The sequence below is a fragment of the Talpa occidentalis genome, unplaced genomic scaffold, assembly GCF_014898055.3.
Source record: "Talpa occidentalis isolate TD23 unplaced genomic scaffold, MPIMG_talOcc4v2.1 talOcc4.3, whole genome shotgun sequence".
NCBI lineage: Eukaryota > Metazoa > Chordata > Mammalia > Eulipotyphla > Talpidae > Talpa > Talpa occidentalis.
Genome location: NW_023603184.1, coordinates 110,252,483 through 110,264,261, shown reverse-complemented (window position 1 = coordinate 110,264,261; position 11,779 = coordinate 110,252,483). Strand labels below are relative to the sequence as shown.

General features: G+C 35.8%; 1 long non-coding RNA gene and 1 pseudogene across 1 annotated transcript in view; both read left to right on the top strand.

The window, feature by feature from the left end:
- Positions 1 to 2,528: 2,528 nt before the first annotated feature.
- On the top strand, positions 2,529 to 2,730 carry LOC119255163 (40S ribosomal protein S28-like; annotated as a pseudogene).
- A 1,426-nt stretch (positions 2,731 to 4,156) lies between these two features.
- LOC119255996 (uncharacterized) overlaps positions 4,157 to 11,779 on the top strand; it is a 113,898-nt gene continuing 106,275 nt past the window's right edge. Inside the window, exon 1 of the long non-coding RNA XR_008553600.1 lies at positions 4,157 to 4,306. This is a non-coding gene — a long non-coding RNA (uncharacterized LOC119255996). The remainder of the gene's footprint in view (positions 4,307 to 11,779) is intronic.

Here is an 11,779-nt window from a genome sequence, read left to right as displayed (position 1 = left end):
GGGGAGAGGAAGGACTAGAGTCAAAATAAGGGGGGGGGGCAATTGTATGGGGAGTATAACCATAATGAAAATGCATACATTGTGCGAAGATGAAAATGATGTAAGAATTATATAAAATAAAATATTAAAAAAGAAAAAGAAAAAAAATAGAATTAGTGTCTGTAGAGAAAGAGAAGAAAGAATATTCCTAATAGTAGCTTCCCAATAAAATCCTCAAAATTACCTGTCCCCTTGTGGGCAAATTCCCTGCCAAACCGGATTAGTGTGAAATGGGGCCACTGAGGCTCAAAAGCTTGCTCCAAGTCTAGCACCTTCTGATAGAGAACAGCAAGAAAGCAGTAAGGCAGGTCTCAGAAAGCTGGGACAAAAGGAAATACCATATCAAGATAACTTCTGCCATTGTCATTCTCCCCACAAAGCTCTCACCCACTTGTATCTTCTGGGTCTTTCCTCCAAGTCTTGAGGTGCAAATTCAAGCCAGAGAGGCAAGATCCCCACCTGCCTTCCATGTTAAATAATTTCATCTTCTCACTCAGCTCCACACCTAGTTCCCAGCAGTTCCCCTGCTCAGGAAGCATGGTTCACGGCACACTGCGACCTGTAATACGAAGTGGCTTTGTGTAAATGGGAGCAAGAAAAATGGCCAGCACTCCCCTTTATAACAACCTCACCACAGAAGTGGCTCTTCACCCCACTAGGGAATGAAAAAACAAAGTGATCAAAGAGTTTACGAATTTAGTCATGCATTGTTAGTGATGGAGATACATTTTGAGATATATCTTGTCACTGTGTAAACATCATATAGTATAATGACACAAACCTAGATGGTATAGCCTACTGCACACTTAGGTGGCTGCGTGGTATAGACTATTGGACCATAGGTATAGATATGTGATATGTCATTGACCTAAACTTTAAGCAACTAAGCAGTATAATATTGGAAGACAGTCACGGCTTTACATACTCAGAGTTCCAGCTACCCTGAGATAAATAACTGGATGCCCTCAGGACCTTCTCATCATGAACTGGAAAAATAGAGAAGCCAATTTGGATCCATTTTGGACCCTAGATTCCAGCTCTTTTATCTTTTTTTTTTTTTGTAGTCCCATAGATTATACCACTTTCTTCCCAAGTATTTAACTGGCAAAATATACTTTTTCTTCCAATCTGAACCCAACCTCCATTGCAAATCTCATCTAACTTTTCTCTTTTCCCATGTTTAGAGTAAGAATTTTAAATGCTACATTACAAATTGCCTTTCATACTTTATTTTTTTCACATTCTATGTTCTGCTGACTGAAGGGCAACAATTCCCTTGGTCTATTCAGCCAAACTAAAACAATGTATTAAATCTCTAACCATATTCCAGGAATTGTCTAGCACATCCTCTCCTTAATGTCTAGAGAAAATCTCTACTAAATCTCTTCCCATATTTCATTCAGACATCCTTCTCCCTTTATATGTTTTTCTGATCTTCGTGTCTTATGCCTTTCAATATAGAAATCTCTACTAAAGAAGTTAAAATGGAAAAAATTAATCAGGCTTGTGTATTCATAAAATACAAGTGTTCATGAAATAACCCAGACGTTAGCTTTGTTAATACCTTTTATGGATTCATACAACAATATTTTCTTCCAAGTATCTTAAAGAATAATAGTGAACAAGAGCCTAAATTCTCCAGTAAGCATTAAATGAATATAAATATTCATAGCAAGAACTGGTTAAAGGGTGTTGTTTTCATAAGATTCCAAGTCCTAGTCAATAATACTAATAATACCAAAGCTCTCATAATAAATTCTTATTCAGCATGTTTTAACTAAGAAAAGTCTCCAGATAACAAGTAGAATAAGTAATAGCATCATGCTTCATTTCCCTCCAAAGTTAAGAAATTGTACATGACTTCCTATCAGCCAGTATGTTATTTCCAAGTCAAATCTATTCTTGTTATGGACTTCACTCCACCCGGTGATTCTTCATTGCACTGAATGAAGAGGTTATCCAAAATTCCACTTTAAACAGAAAAATAAGTCAAAACTAAGAGGAACTGTCTCTGGTTTTTGTGATTTATAATCAATCCATGATTTCAGGCTGTGTTTTTTGTTTTTTGTTTTTTGTTTTTTTTTAATTTAAGAGTCAAGTCCTCTGGGCTACTTTCTCAAGAGCAGTTGTGCTATTTGAGGTATTGGGGTTGTGTCTGTTTCTTTTAACCTGAAGTAACTGAGTTACTTCACTTTGAAAATTCTAGTCCTGCCCTAACGTAAATGCCATTGGCACTTGTCTCTGAAATGTTTCTGAGAATAGAGTTGACCTTTATTCCTTAAAACACCATCTCTTCAAGATTCAAAACAACCAAACTCAAAACTCAAGGTTGCCCACATCGTGTGTGCAGCTCTTTTACCATGTCTTGATATGATTGCTCAGCTTTTAACCAAGATTTGCTCAGGAAGTAACTCTGAGACGAGGCGGGTTAGGGACAGAAAAAGTCACTGTTTCAGCTCTCTCCACCCAACTGCCACCACGCTGCCTTCATGGATATGAGCCATGTGCAGCCCATCAAGCTGTCTAGGATCACCAAAGTATAGGGCACAATCCACTTGCAGGGCCAGTGCACGCAGGTGCACGAGGAATTCAGGGAGGACACGAGTTGCTCCATCATCCACAACATGAAAGGCCTTGTTCTTGGGCGATGTGCTCATCCTTCTGGCGTCAAAGCAAGAAGCTTTCCAATGAACTTGGTGCTGGGTCCTGGATGATGTCTGGGTGGACCACCTGGTCCCCCTGAGAAAGGCCTGCCACTGTCATTAAACCATTTATATTGTATGTAAAAAAAAAAAACCACAAGTGTTTCAGAACAAATCACTCTTTTGTTATCTTACAAAGAATATGCTAGTGATATTCCTATTATTCATGTTTCCTTAACTTGCAATATTATAATCATCTACAGGGTAAGAAAAAGTTTTATGAAGTTCCATTAATTTAGTCCTAAATATCATGCTAAAATTGGCACTTAATAGATGCTTGTAGGAAATATCTTTTCTAATCCAAAGGATCCAAGCACATCATGAATTAGAAAGGTAACAAATTCCATTTAATTGGTTTTTACAAATGAGAAATTGAATTATCAATTCAGTTCATGTGGTCACACATGAACTGTCCAAGTCTCTCTTCTAAGATATCTGTCCAAGTCTCTCTTCTAAGATATCTTCAACTCAAAACCAGGTTGTGCTGAAAAATGTTTTTGCCTAAAATTTGCTGCTTTCACAAAACCCTACTTTCAGTGGAGTGTGCTGATTATATACTGCTATTTCACTTTGTGTTTTGACCATTCTCCATACTCATCACTTTCACCCTTTTTTTTTTTTAAGATTTATTTATTTATTTATACAAGCACTGGGTACAGTCAGAAGCGTGGGAGGGTGAGAGAATTCACCAAAGCCAGAGCGGGGAGCAGAGCAGGCAGAAGGACCGAAGTATACTGCCGAGGGGAGCAGCAGGCGGCAGGAGAGGTCTGTGCGCCATGCGGGACCCTCCTCTGGTGGCCGGGGAGCAGCCGGGGATCAAACCAGCGCCACAGAGGCCACGGGCAGCTTCGCGACCCAGCGCTCAACCGCTGCGCCACCGGGGAGGCCCCACTTTCACCCTTTAGTTCTTCTTGTCATCTCTAAAGAATGTTGTTAGTAATCCAGAGATATTTAATGTCTCCCTTTGAATTCTTCGCTATCTTGTCTATACAACATATATACAAAATATATACAGTATAATCTGTATACTGTATATATAATCTTCTCAGCTAGATGGGAAATACTTTAAAGGCAGAGACTGCACGTTATCATTTCTATCATATCCTCAGTGCACCACTGATGGACAACAGGGAGATAAATCTTGTCTTCCCATACCCTGCAGAACTCTAGACCTCCCTAGTGTTATCCTCAAAGCCCAAGTTGGTAAGTAGTTTTTCTGATTACATTCATTCACGTTACAGTGTTATAACAGCAGCCAACTAAAGACAAAGCTCCTTTCTCTATAAACTGATGATAAACAAGGATCATGGCAAATCAATGTTGACAGATCTGAAAACAATGTGGGCTTTTGAAATCTCTAAAATTATATAAAGTAGGTAGCCAAGTATTCTCACTGGGCATGAGACTAAATTTAGTCCCCACATCCTGATCATTCAGTATGTTACCTGATCTGGTTACTTCCTTTTGCTTCAGGGGTAGCTGTTACAACAAGTGTTGATCAAGAATGAAAAAGGTCATGCTGATTTTTGAAGGATAAAGTACACTGCAGAAGAGAAAAAGAACAGGTGAAATGTTATTTTTTAAAAAATGGAACTATTGTGTTTGACAGATTTAAAGATAGAAAACAGAACACTGAAATAGCATAGAGGATACATGGGGGCTTGGGGGAGGACACTGTTTTCAAAAGCTGATGAACTCAGTGAATCAGAAAGGGAAATAACTAAAAATGAGTTGACAATAATGGAGGACTTTGAAGTCTTAAGAAATATTTTAACTCATTTATTAGTCACTGTACACATTGATCTTAAACTTCTCACAATGAAAACATGATGTTTGAGTGTGTAAGTAGTAAAGCAAGGAGGGTTAAAGTGAGAGAAATAAGAAAATTTTAACAAGTTAATTATCTTCATGTAATATTTGCATTTACAGTAAGTGTAAATCTTCATGGGTCTCTGGAAAAAAAGATTGCTTTATAAAGATTTTTTTGTGATTGGATCAGATAATTGTATTTCTTCAATAATTTCACATTCCATATAAAAGCATGCAGTTAGAATCTGGCTGTCTGTATAGTAGCTTATTGAAGGGATAGGACCAATTTGTGATTTGCAAATATTGGTGTGTTTTGAATTGTTTTATGTTTGGCGAAAAGTCTGGTTTCTTCATTTTAGCATTTCTCTTAACCATATTAATTTACTTAGTTAATCCAGTATAACTAGGATTTAATGGACCAGAGTTTCTAACCATTAGCCTTTAGCTCATTTTGATCTATGAGTTCTTACTAAGAGCATCAGCTAATAAATGAAATGTCACTAATAATTTCTACCAGGTAAGATTGTACTGAGGATTCAATGAAAGGGAGCATATAAAATATTAAACCCGGGTAAGCTATAAAGCATATCCTTCATTAATTTTAGTTTTTTTTTCTCTTTCTCTACTGTGGTAATACAAGTAACAAATCTAAAACAATGACTTGTAGAAAATGTCTAAGGGAAATATTTCAAATTCCAACAATTAGTACTAGGCAGTCTTTGTTTTCAGAGATTCTGTCTGTGACATGCAGTTTAGAAATCTACTCTGAGCCTTTAACAAAAACCAGTTGTGGATTTTCAGGGATAAAAGTAGACTTACTAACGTGATGATTTCCATTAGGGAATTTCCAACATTTATATTTTACTTATAATGCATTTCCAGGCAAATTAATATTTTCTATGTATCAGTGCCATGAGTGTAGACCCTTTTCTCTTAAAATAACATTTTAATGCTTAATAGGTAGTCTGGGATTTCCAAATTTACTACCTCCCTCATAACAATTTTAAGTTGCTTACCAAGCAAATCGGTACAATTTTTAAGCCTCTCTTTTATATTATATTATTTTCAACATTAATTATAAGTAAGATATGCAGAGAATATAATGTAAGGATAGGAGATATTGGTGGAATGGAGAGGCATAAAGAACAGGAGGCTGAGTTTTTCCAGGATTCTAGTCCTGGCTGCACACTAATAAATCATGTACATTTGGCAAGTATAACTGTAAAATAGCACTAACAGCCAACATTTACTCAGTCTTTAGGCTTTGTGTGCCAGACAGTCTTTCAAGTACTTTATGTTTATATGCTTTATTCAGTTATTTCAGAAATCTTTTGTCAAGAAATGTGAAGAGGCTGAGATTTTACTCTACTTGGAAGCTAATATAGTTAGCCTGTCATAACCTTCTGCCAATAAACATTGGCAGAAGACATGAAACTCCTGGGTCAAAGACAAAGAACTTTATTGGTCACATCCATAGTAGGTGCCAGAGTGTCAGCATTTGCACAAGTTCTCAGAGGACCAGGTGATAACCAGGTACAGAGTGGGTCATGTTATAGGAATGAAATTCTGGGATTAGGAAACCTGTGTCTTTCATAATGGGCAGTAAGCATACTTGACCTTTGCTCCAGAGGGAGTCATTGTATCTATTTTGTGGGACAGTAAGCAAACCTGCTCTTTGCTCTGAAGATAGATGTTATCTCCATCTTTCATGGCTGTTGTCTTTCAAATGCCTTTGAAAAGACAGTGGTGAACAAAGGTAGTAAGTATCTGCTTAAAAGACTGGCAGAAATATGAGAAACCTGTGGGAAATTGTTTACTAACACCCATGAGTAGATACTATTATTAACTGTTTTATACATGCAGAAACTAAAGAAGGAAATGAGAGGCTAAGTAATTTGCCCACACTGTGTGGAACTGGATCCAAACCCACATAGTCAACTTCAAAACCCAGGATCTTGACCAGTGTAATCAATTGGTTTTTCCTTGAATGTAATCATTATTATTTAAATGTTTAGGAACATACATATTTAAGTGTGGAAATCACTGTATCTTACTTTCCTCATCTCTCTTGTGGGTAAGGAGCTGGAGCAGGGAGAGCTGGGATTAGACTTCTCTGTGATTCTTTCAGCTCTAATGCACCATGTTTATATGTGGATGTGATACAGACTAGAAACAGAGGAAAGAAAAGAACATTTACTTTTTGTTAATATACATTTTAAAGTTTTTATCAGGATCTTTGCATTCCTTAATTAAGTTTTATGAGATTCTAGAGAAAAAAAGTGTTTAATTACTAAAGATATTTCTGGATTTTCTAATTATAGCTCATGGCTAGAATAAGTGGATACTTTATTTTCCAGCTACTCCCATCGTAAAACTTCCTTTTTCTATAATATGAGTGAGAATATTATCTAAGAATAATAGAAGACAATCTTCAAGCTGTTCATGCCTGGCATGTTACCAGGTTAGAATGTCCGGGAGAGCATTACCAAAGAAGGGAAGGAAAACTGAAGAAACTGTGGTAACATTAGTAGGATAGTCAGGCTATGAGTCCTCTTCGCATTCAGAGAAGCTCAAGTGATGTTTTTCTTGAACTGGAATTTGTCTTTAAAACTATATATAGATATTGTCTGACACTCTAACCCACAACATGGTATCAGACACTTTATCTTATCCTCACAAGTTTTGTGGTCATATGCTGCCTGTTTCCTGAAGCCTTGTGAAACCTTATTTTCTTGCCAGAGAAATACAAAAGCAGCTCTCTTCCTCCTCCCCCTTTACACATAGATGTTTAAAAATCTACCCTTGACCCTCCTCTTTTCTTATTCTACCTACTTTCTTCTGGGTGTCTCCTCTACTGCCAGGGCTTCAATGGTGGTTTATATGCTCATGATCTAAACAACTCTAATGGTTCACCATGCTTTTCTGAACTCCTACCCTATAGAGTCAATTTTTGTCTGACATTTCTACTAGAATATATCAAGAACATTTCAATATCAACTTGTCCAAACTGAAACTCAGTGTTACTACCCTGCAAAATCTAAAACCTTAAATATTCTCTATTTCATTTAAGAGCATTACCATCCACTCAGGTTCTCAGAGAATCTTCCCTGCTTCCTAGCATTAACACTATTTTCATTATAGTAATTACTTATAATAATGCTATTTGGACTTTAAGCCTGGGATGGCAGTGACTGTAATTGAATCCCCAGCATTTGGCCTTGGAAAATGGCTTAGTAGGAACACAATATATTCCTATTGAATGAATGAACAAGTAAAGGGTCTGCCCTGGTGCAGTTTTTTTTTTTTTCCTGGTGCAATTTTGTGAGCAGGAGACTTGCCAGGGGTCAGTGAAGCAGCACTCAGCCACTTGGTATAGGACTGGAATTCTTTCTAGACCTTTTCCCCAAAAAGTAAGTAGATGGTAGAGCCTAGACAGTTCCTTGGATCAGGGTTCAAAGTGCTTACCTATCGGTTTCTTAAAGAAGTCAAGATTTAACAGCAAAAGTTAAGACAGTTCAGAATCAGTCATCAACATAAAGAAATAGGCAATGTCAGATATTTTGTGTGTATGTTTTGTACATTATACATCTTCCTTGTTTAAAAATTGGAGTTTTATAAAATGTAAAACATTTAAAATTGTGACATTTCTATTTCTTTATCATTAGTCTTAATAAAAAGCATCTTTCCTCAGGTTAATAGAAGAACTATTTGTACCGTATCAAATCAGAATTTAAAGCAGGATGTAGAACCATGATCCACTACCTCCAAATTGACTCAATATCTTAAATGTCATCAAGTATAATGTTAAGGTGTGTTTTGGAGTAAACAACAGAAAGGAGGAAATACTTTCTGGAATCTTGCAAATTTAAATTACAGGATTCCAAGGCAAAATTTGTGAAAAATGCCCCCTCTATCCTTAAGCCACCAATCCCAGAAACACTTACGCTATTTGGGGTTGGTGTTATTCTTCTGGTCTAAGCCTTGCAAAGACTACTTTGGCAAGAAGTAGACCTAGGTTTTCATCAGTTTAGGGGAAATGTGTGTAGAAAAATGAAGACAAAAACTAGGTCATACACTTTCCTTTTTCTACTCTACCATTTACCACAAACTAGGTTGTATGCATGATCCCATGATAAATACACATGGTGTGTCTGAGAAGAACCTTGGGCATTTCATGCCAACAACAATTAAAAAATGAAACAATTGCAAAATTATGCTATCAAGAGATAAGGAGTTTTGACTCCTTTCTTTAGCCCATCAATAAAGCAATATGATTATAATTAGGTTGAGTACACATTCTGATTTGCTCAGGACAATCCTTGTTTGGTCTGCTGTCCTGGGCTAATTATTACTATTTTTTAAAGATTTTGTATTTTATTTGATATATTTTTTACAACATTTTTCATTTTTGCACAATGGTTATATTTATCTTGGTTATATTTTCATCTTGGTTATATTCCCTATACAATTCCCCCTTCCCTTTTTATTGACTCTAAACCCTTCGCCCCTCCCCACCCCATACTGTGTCTCTTGTTTATAGTTGTTTGTTGATTTTGATTTTTACTTTATTATAGTTAGTCTTTTTCCTGGTCCCTTATGTAGGTTTTCTAAATTCCTGCTATGAGTGAAACCATCCGGTATTTTTCTTTTTCTTTCTGGCTTATTTCACTGAGCATGATCCCTTCTAGCTCCATCCATGTTGCTGCAAATAACATGACTTTATCTTTTTGATTGCTGAGTAATATTCCATTGTGTATATGTACCACATCTTCTTGATCCAGTCATCATTTTTGGGCATTTGGGTTGTTTCCATAGCTTAGCTATTGTAAATAGTGCTGCTGTAAACATAGGGGTGCAGGTGCTGGGCTAATTATTAATAGCATCTCTTTCATACATGTAAATTATGGTTGTCCTAAATATAAGGCATTTAGCATCATACTGACTCCCTAGGTTTTCTTTAATTCTTTTTTTTCCTGAGGTCCTACAACTTTGATGACTCTTTTTTATTTGTAATCTAATTTATTTTTCACAAAATCTGCTAGATAAATAAAATAACTCTATTAAAAGATAGGAAACTTTGGTGTAGAAATGTCAAGGCATTGCTCACATCCACACAAGTACATATCAGCCACAATTTAAACCCTTTCTGGGCAATTAGGAAACCATTCTCTCTCTTTCAATTACATTATGTGTAGGTTCAAAATTGAGTCTTAAAACATACTCTCTCGCTCCACCAATCCCCACCCCTTGATAAATAAATGAAACAGGGAGACTGAAGAAGCAAGCAGAGTGGGTCGATGTAAGAGAGTCTAGTTTACTTTCAGGCCATGAGGCATGCTGACTCAACCACAGATGCTGGAATAGCTCAGAAATTCAAACACAGTGCATTGTCCTGAAAATGTTTTCAGACAACTCTATCTGTGTCTGGGGGTCCTTTGAATAAGAAAAAACTACGCCAAGAGCACTTTCACTATCTACTTCTCACTTACTTTGTGGCATTGGAAACAGAACGGAACTCCTCCCTTGCCTGCTGCCCACTGTTACCAGTCTTTCCCACACCCCAGATATGAAGAGAGATAATAGGCCCTCAAATAGAAGTTTCCCGATTATGAGTCATGGCTTACTCAGCCTTTGTTACAGAGAACCTGGAAGTCTTTGAAATACACTGTTGATTTTGGCAGACTTAACTCCTGGTGCTGTTATCAAGAAACAAGTTACACGACTAATTTGCTTGAGAAATTACCTCTGTAATGAGTATATTAAGAACAGCCTATGTTAAAGGAACTGGTTTAATAGATAGTATTCATTGTTTGTATATATGAGTATGTTTTCATTTCCTTGAACAGCACTTTCACAGCTAATGGTTCCTCAAAATGTATCTGTTATATTTAATTAAGTAAAAATACCAATAAAAGTTAACATTATTGTAGGGTATTTAATATGAACCAGGCATTAAGAGCTTTATGGAGATAGTCTCTCTCTCTCTCTCTCTCTCTCTGTGCTCTCTCTATAGAGAGAGAGAGAGAAAGAGGTACACACACAATTAATATATAAATATAGATATACTATGTCCTTTTTATAAGTGATGCTTGACATATAATAGACAATTATATATATACTTTAAACAAATCAGTTATAAATTAACCATGTACATCAGCATAGCCCCCCCTTACATTATTACTTTTGATATGTACTTCATAGAGATAATTTCTAAAACAAATAAATAGTATTATATAGGCATATGTATTATATAATTATCAAAAATGTATTATTATATTTAAATTCGATTAGACAATGCCTATTATTATATAATACTGTAGTCTAGATACTGTATAATCCTTATCTGCAAAACATACATAATATCACCTAAATTTTAAAGTTGCCAAATAGATAATATTATATAATGAATATGAAATTTAATTCTTGGCATATCTCAAATATTCAATAAATTAATAACATCCTCTTCATAACTATAGTGAAACTGTGTATACAGACAAGTACCTATTTTATTTAGGAGAAAAATCTTCAGTATTAGGTATTAAGGGCACTGTTTAAAAATAGGAATAGTGATTTTATCATTGTAAATATTGTTACTAATATTAAACTTAAAATATTAGCTCTAGGGATGACTTAGATAAAATTTTACAGTCTACAATTTTCCAAAGATAGACTCTGAAGATTTCTTCTGAATAAAAACTTCTTTAACTTTTTTTGATGTGTTTTGAACCAAAACAATGAAAAGGAAGATCAAATAGCAAAGTTCTCTTTCTTTATCTGAAGACTTCTTTTCCTGCAATTCCAGGGTAGTATCCTTGATTAATTGTATAGCTGGTTCAGGAACACAGAGCCAAGCCAATATGCAGACAGTGCTCCCTGCCCACCACAATTTAAGAATTGTGATCTAATTTAGGTTAAGATCCAATGAAATTTTCTGAAGTCTTGGGTAAAGAAATTCTTTTGTTCTTATAAAAATTGCTGAAAGAACTAGGTTCTTTTTTCTTAAATATTTTGGTACATAGATTCAAGGTATAAAACTGTAGTTATCTCACTAATTGAGAATTAGTGCAGATGCACAGAGATGATAACTGTTAAGAAAGATGCAGAGAAGTAGAGCTGGAGAAATCAAACTAAGCTAATGTAAGTCCTGAATCTTGACTTTTAAGGTCAGTGAATTTTCTCTCACCATGTTTCTAGATCAGAAGCATCAGCCTACTTGAGAATTTGTTAGA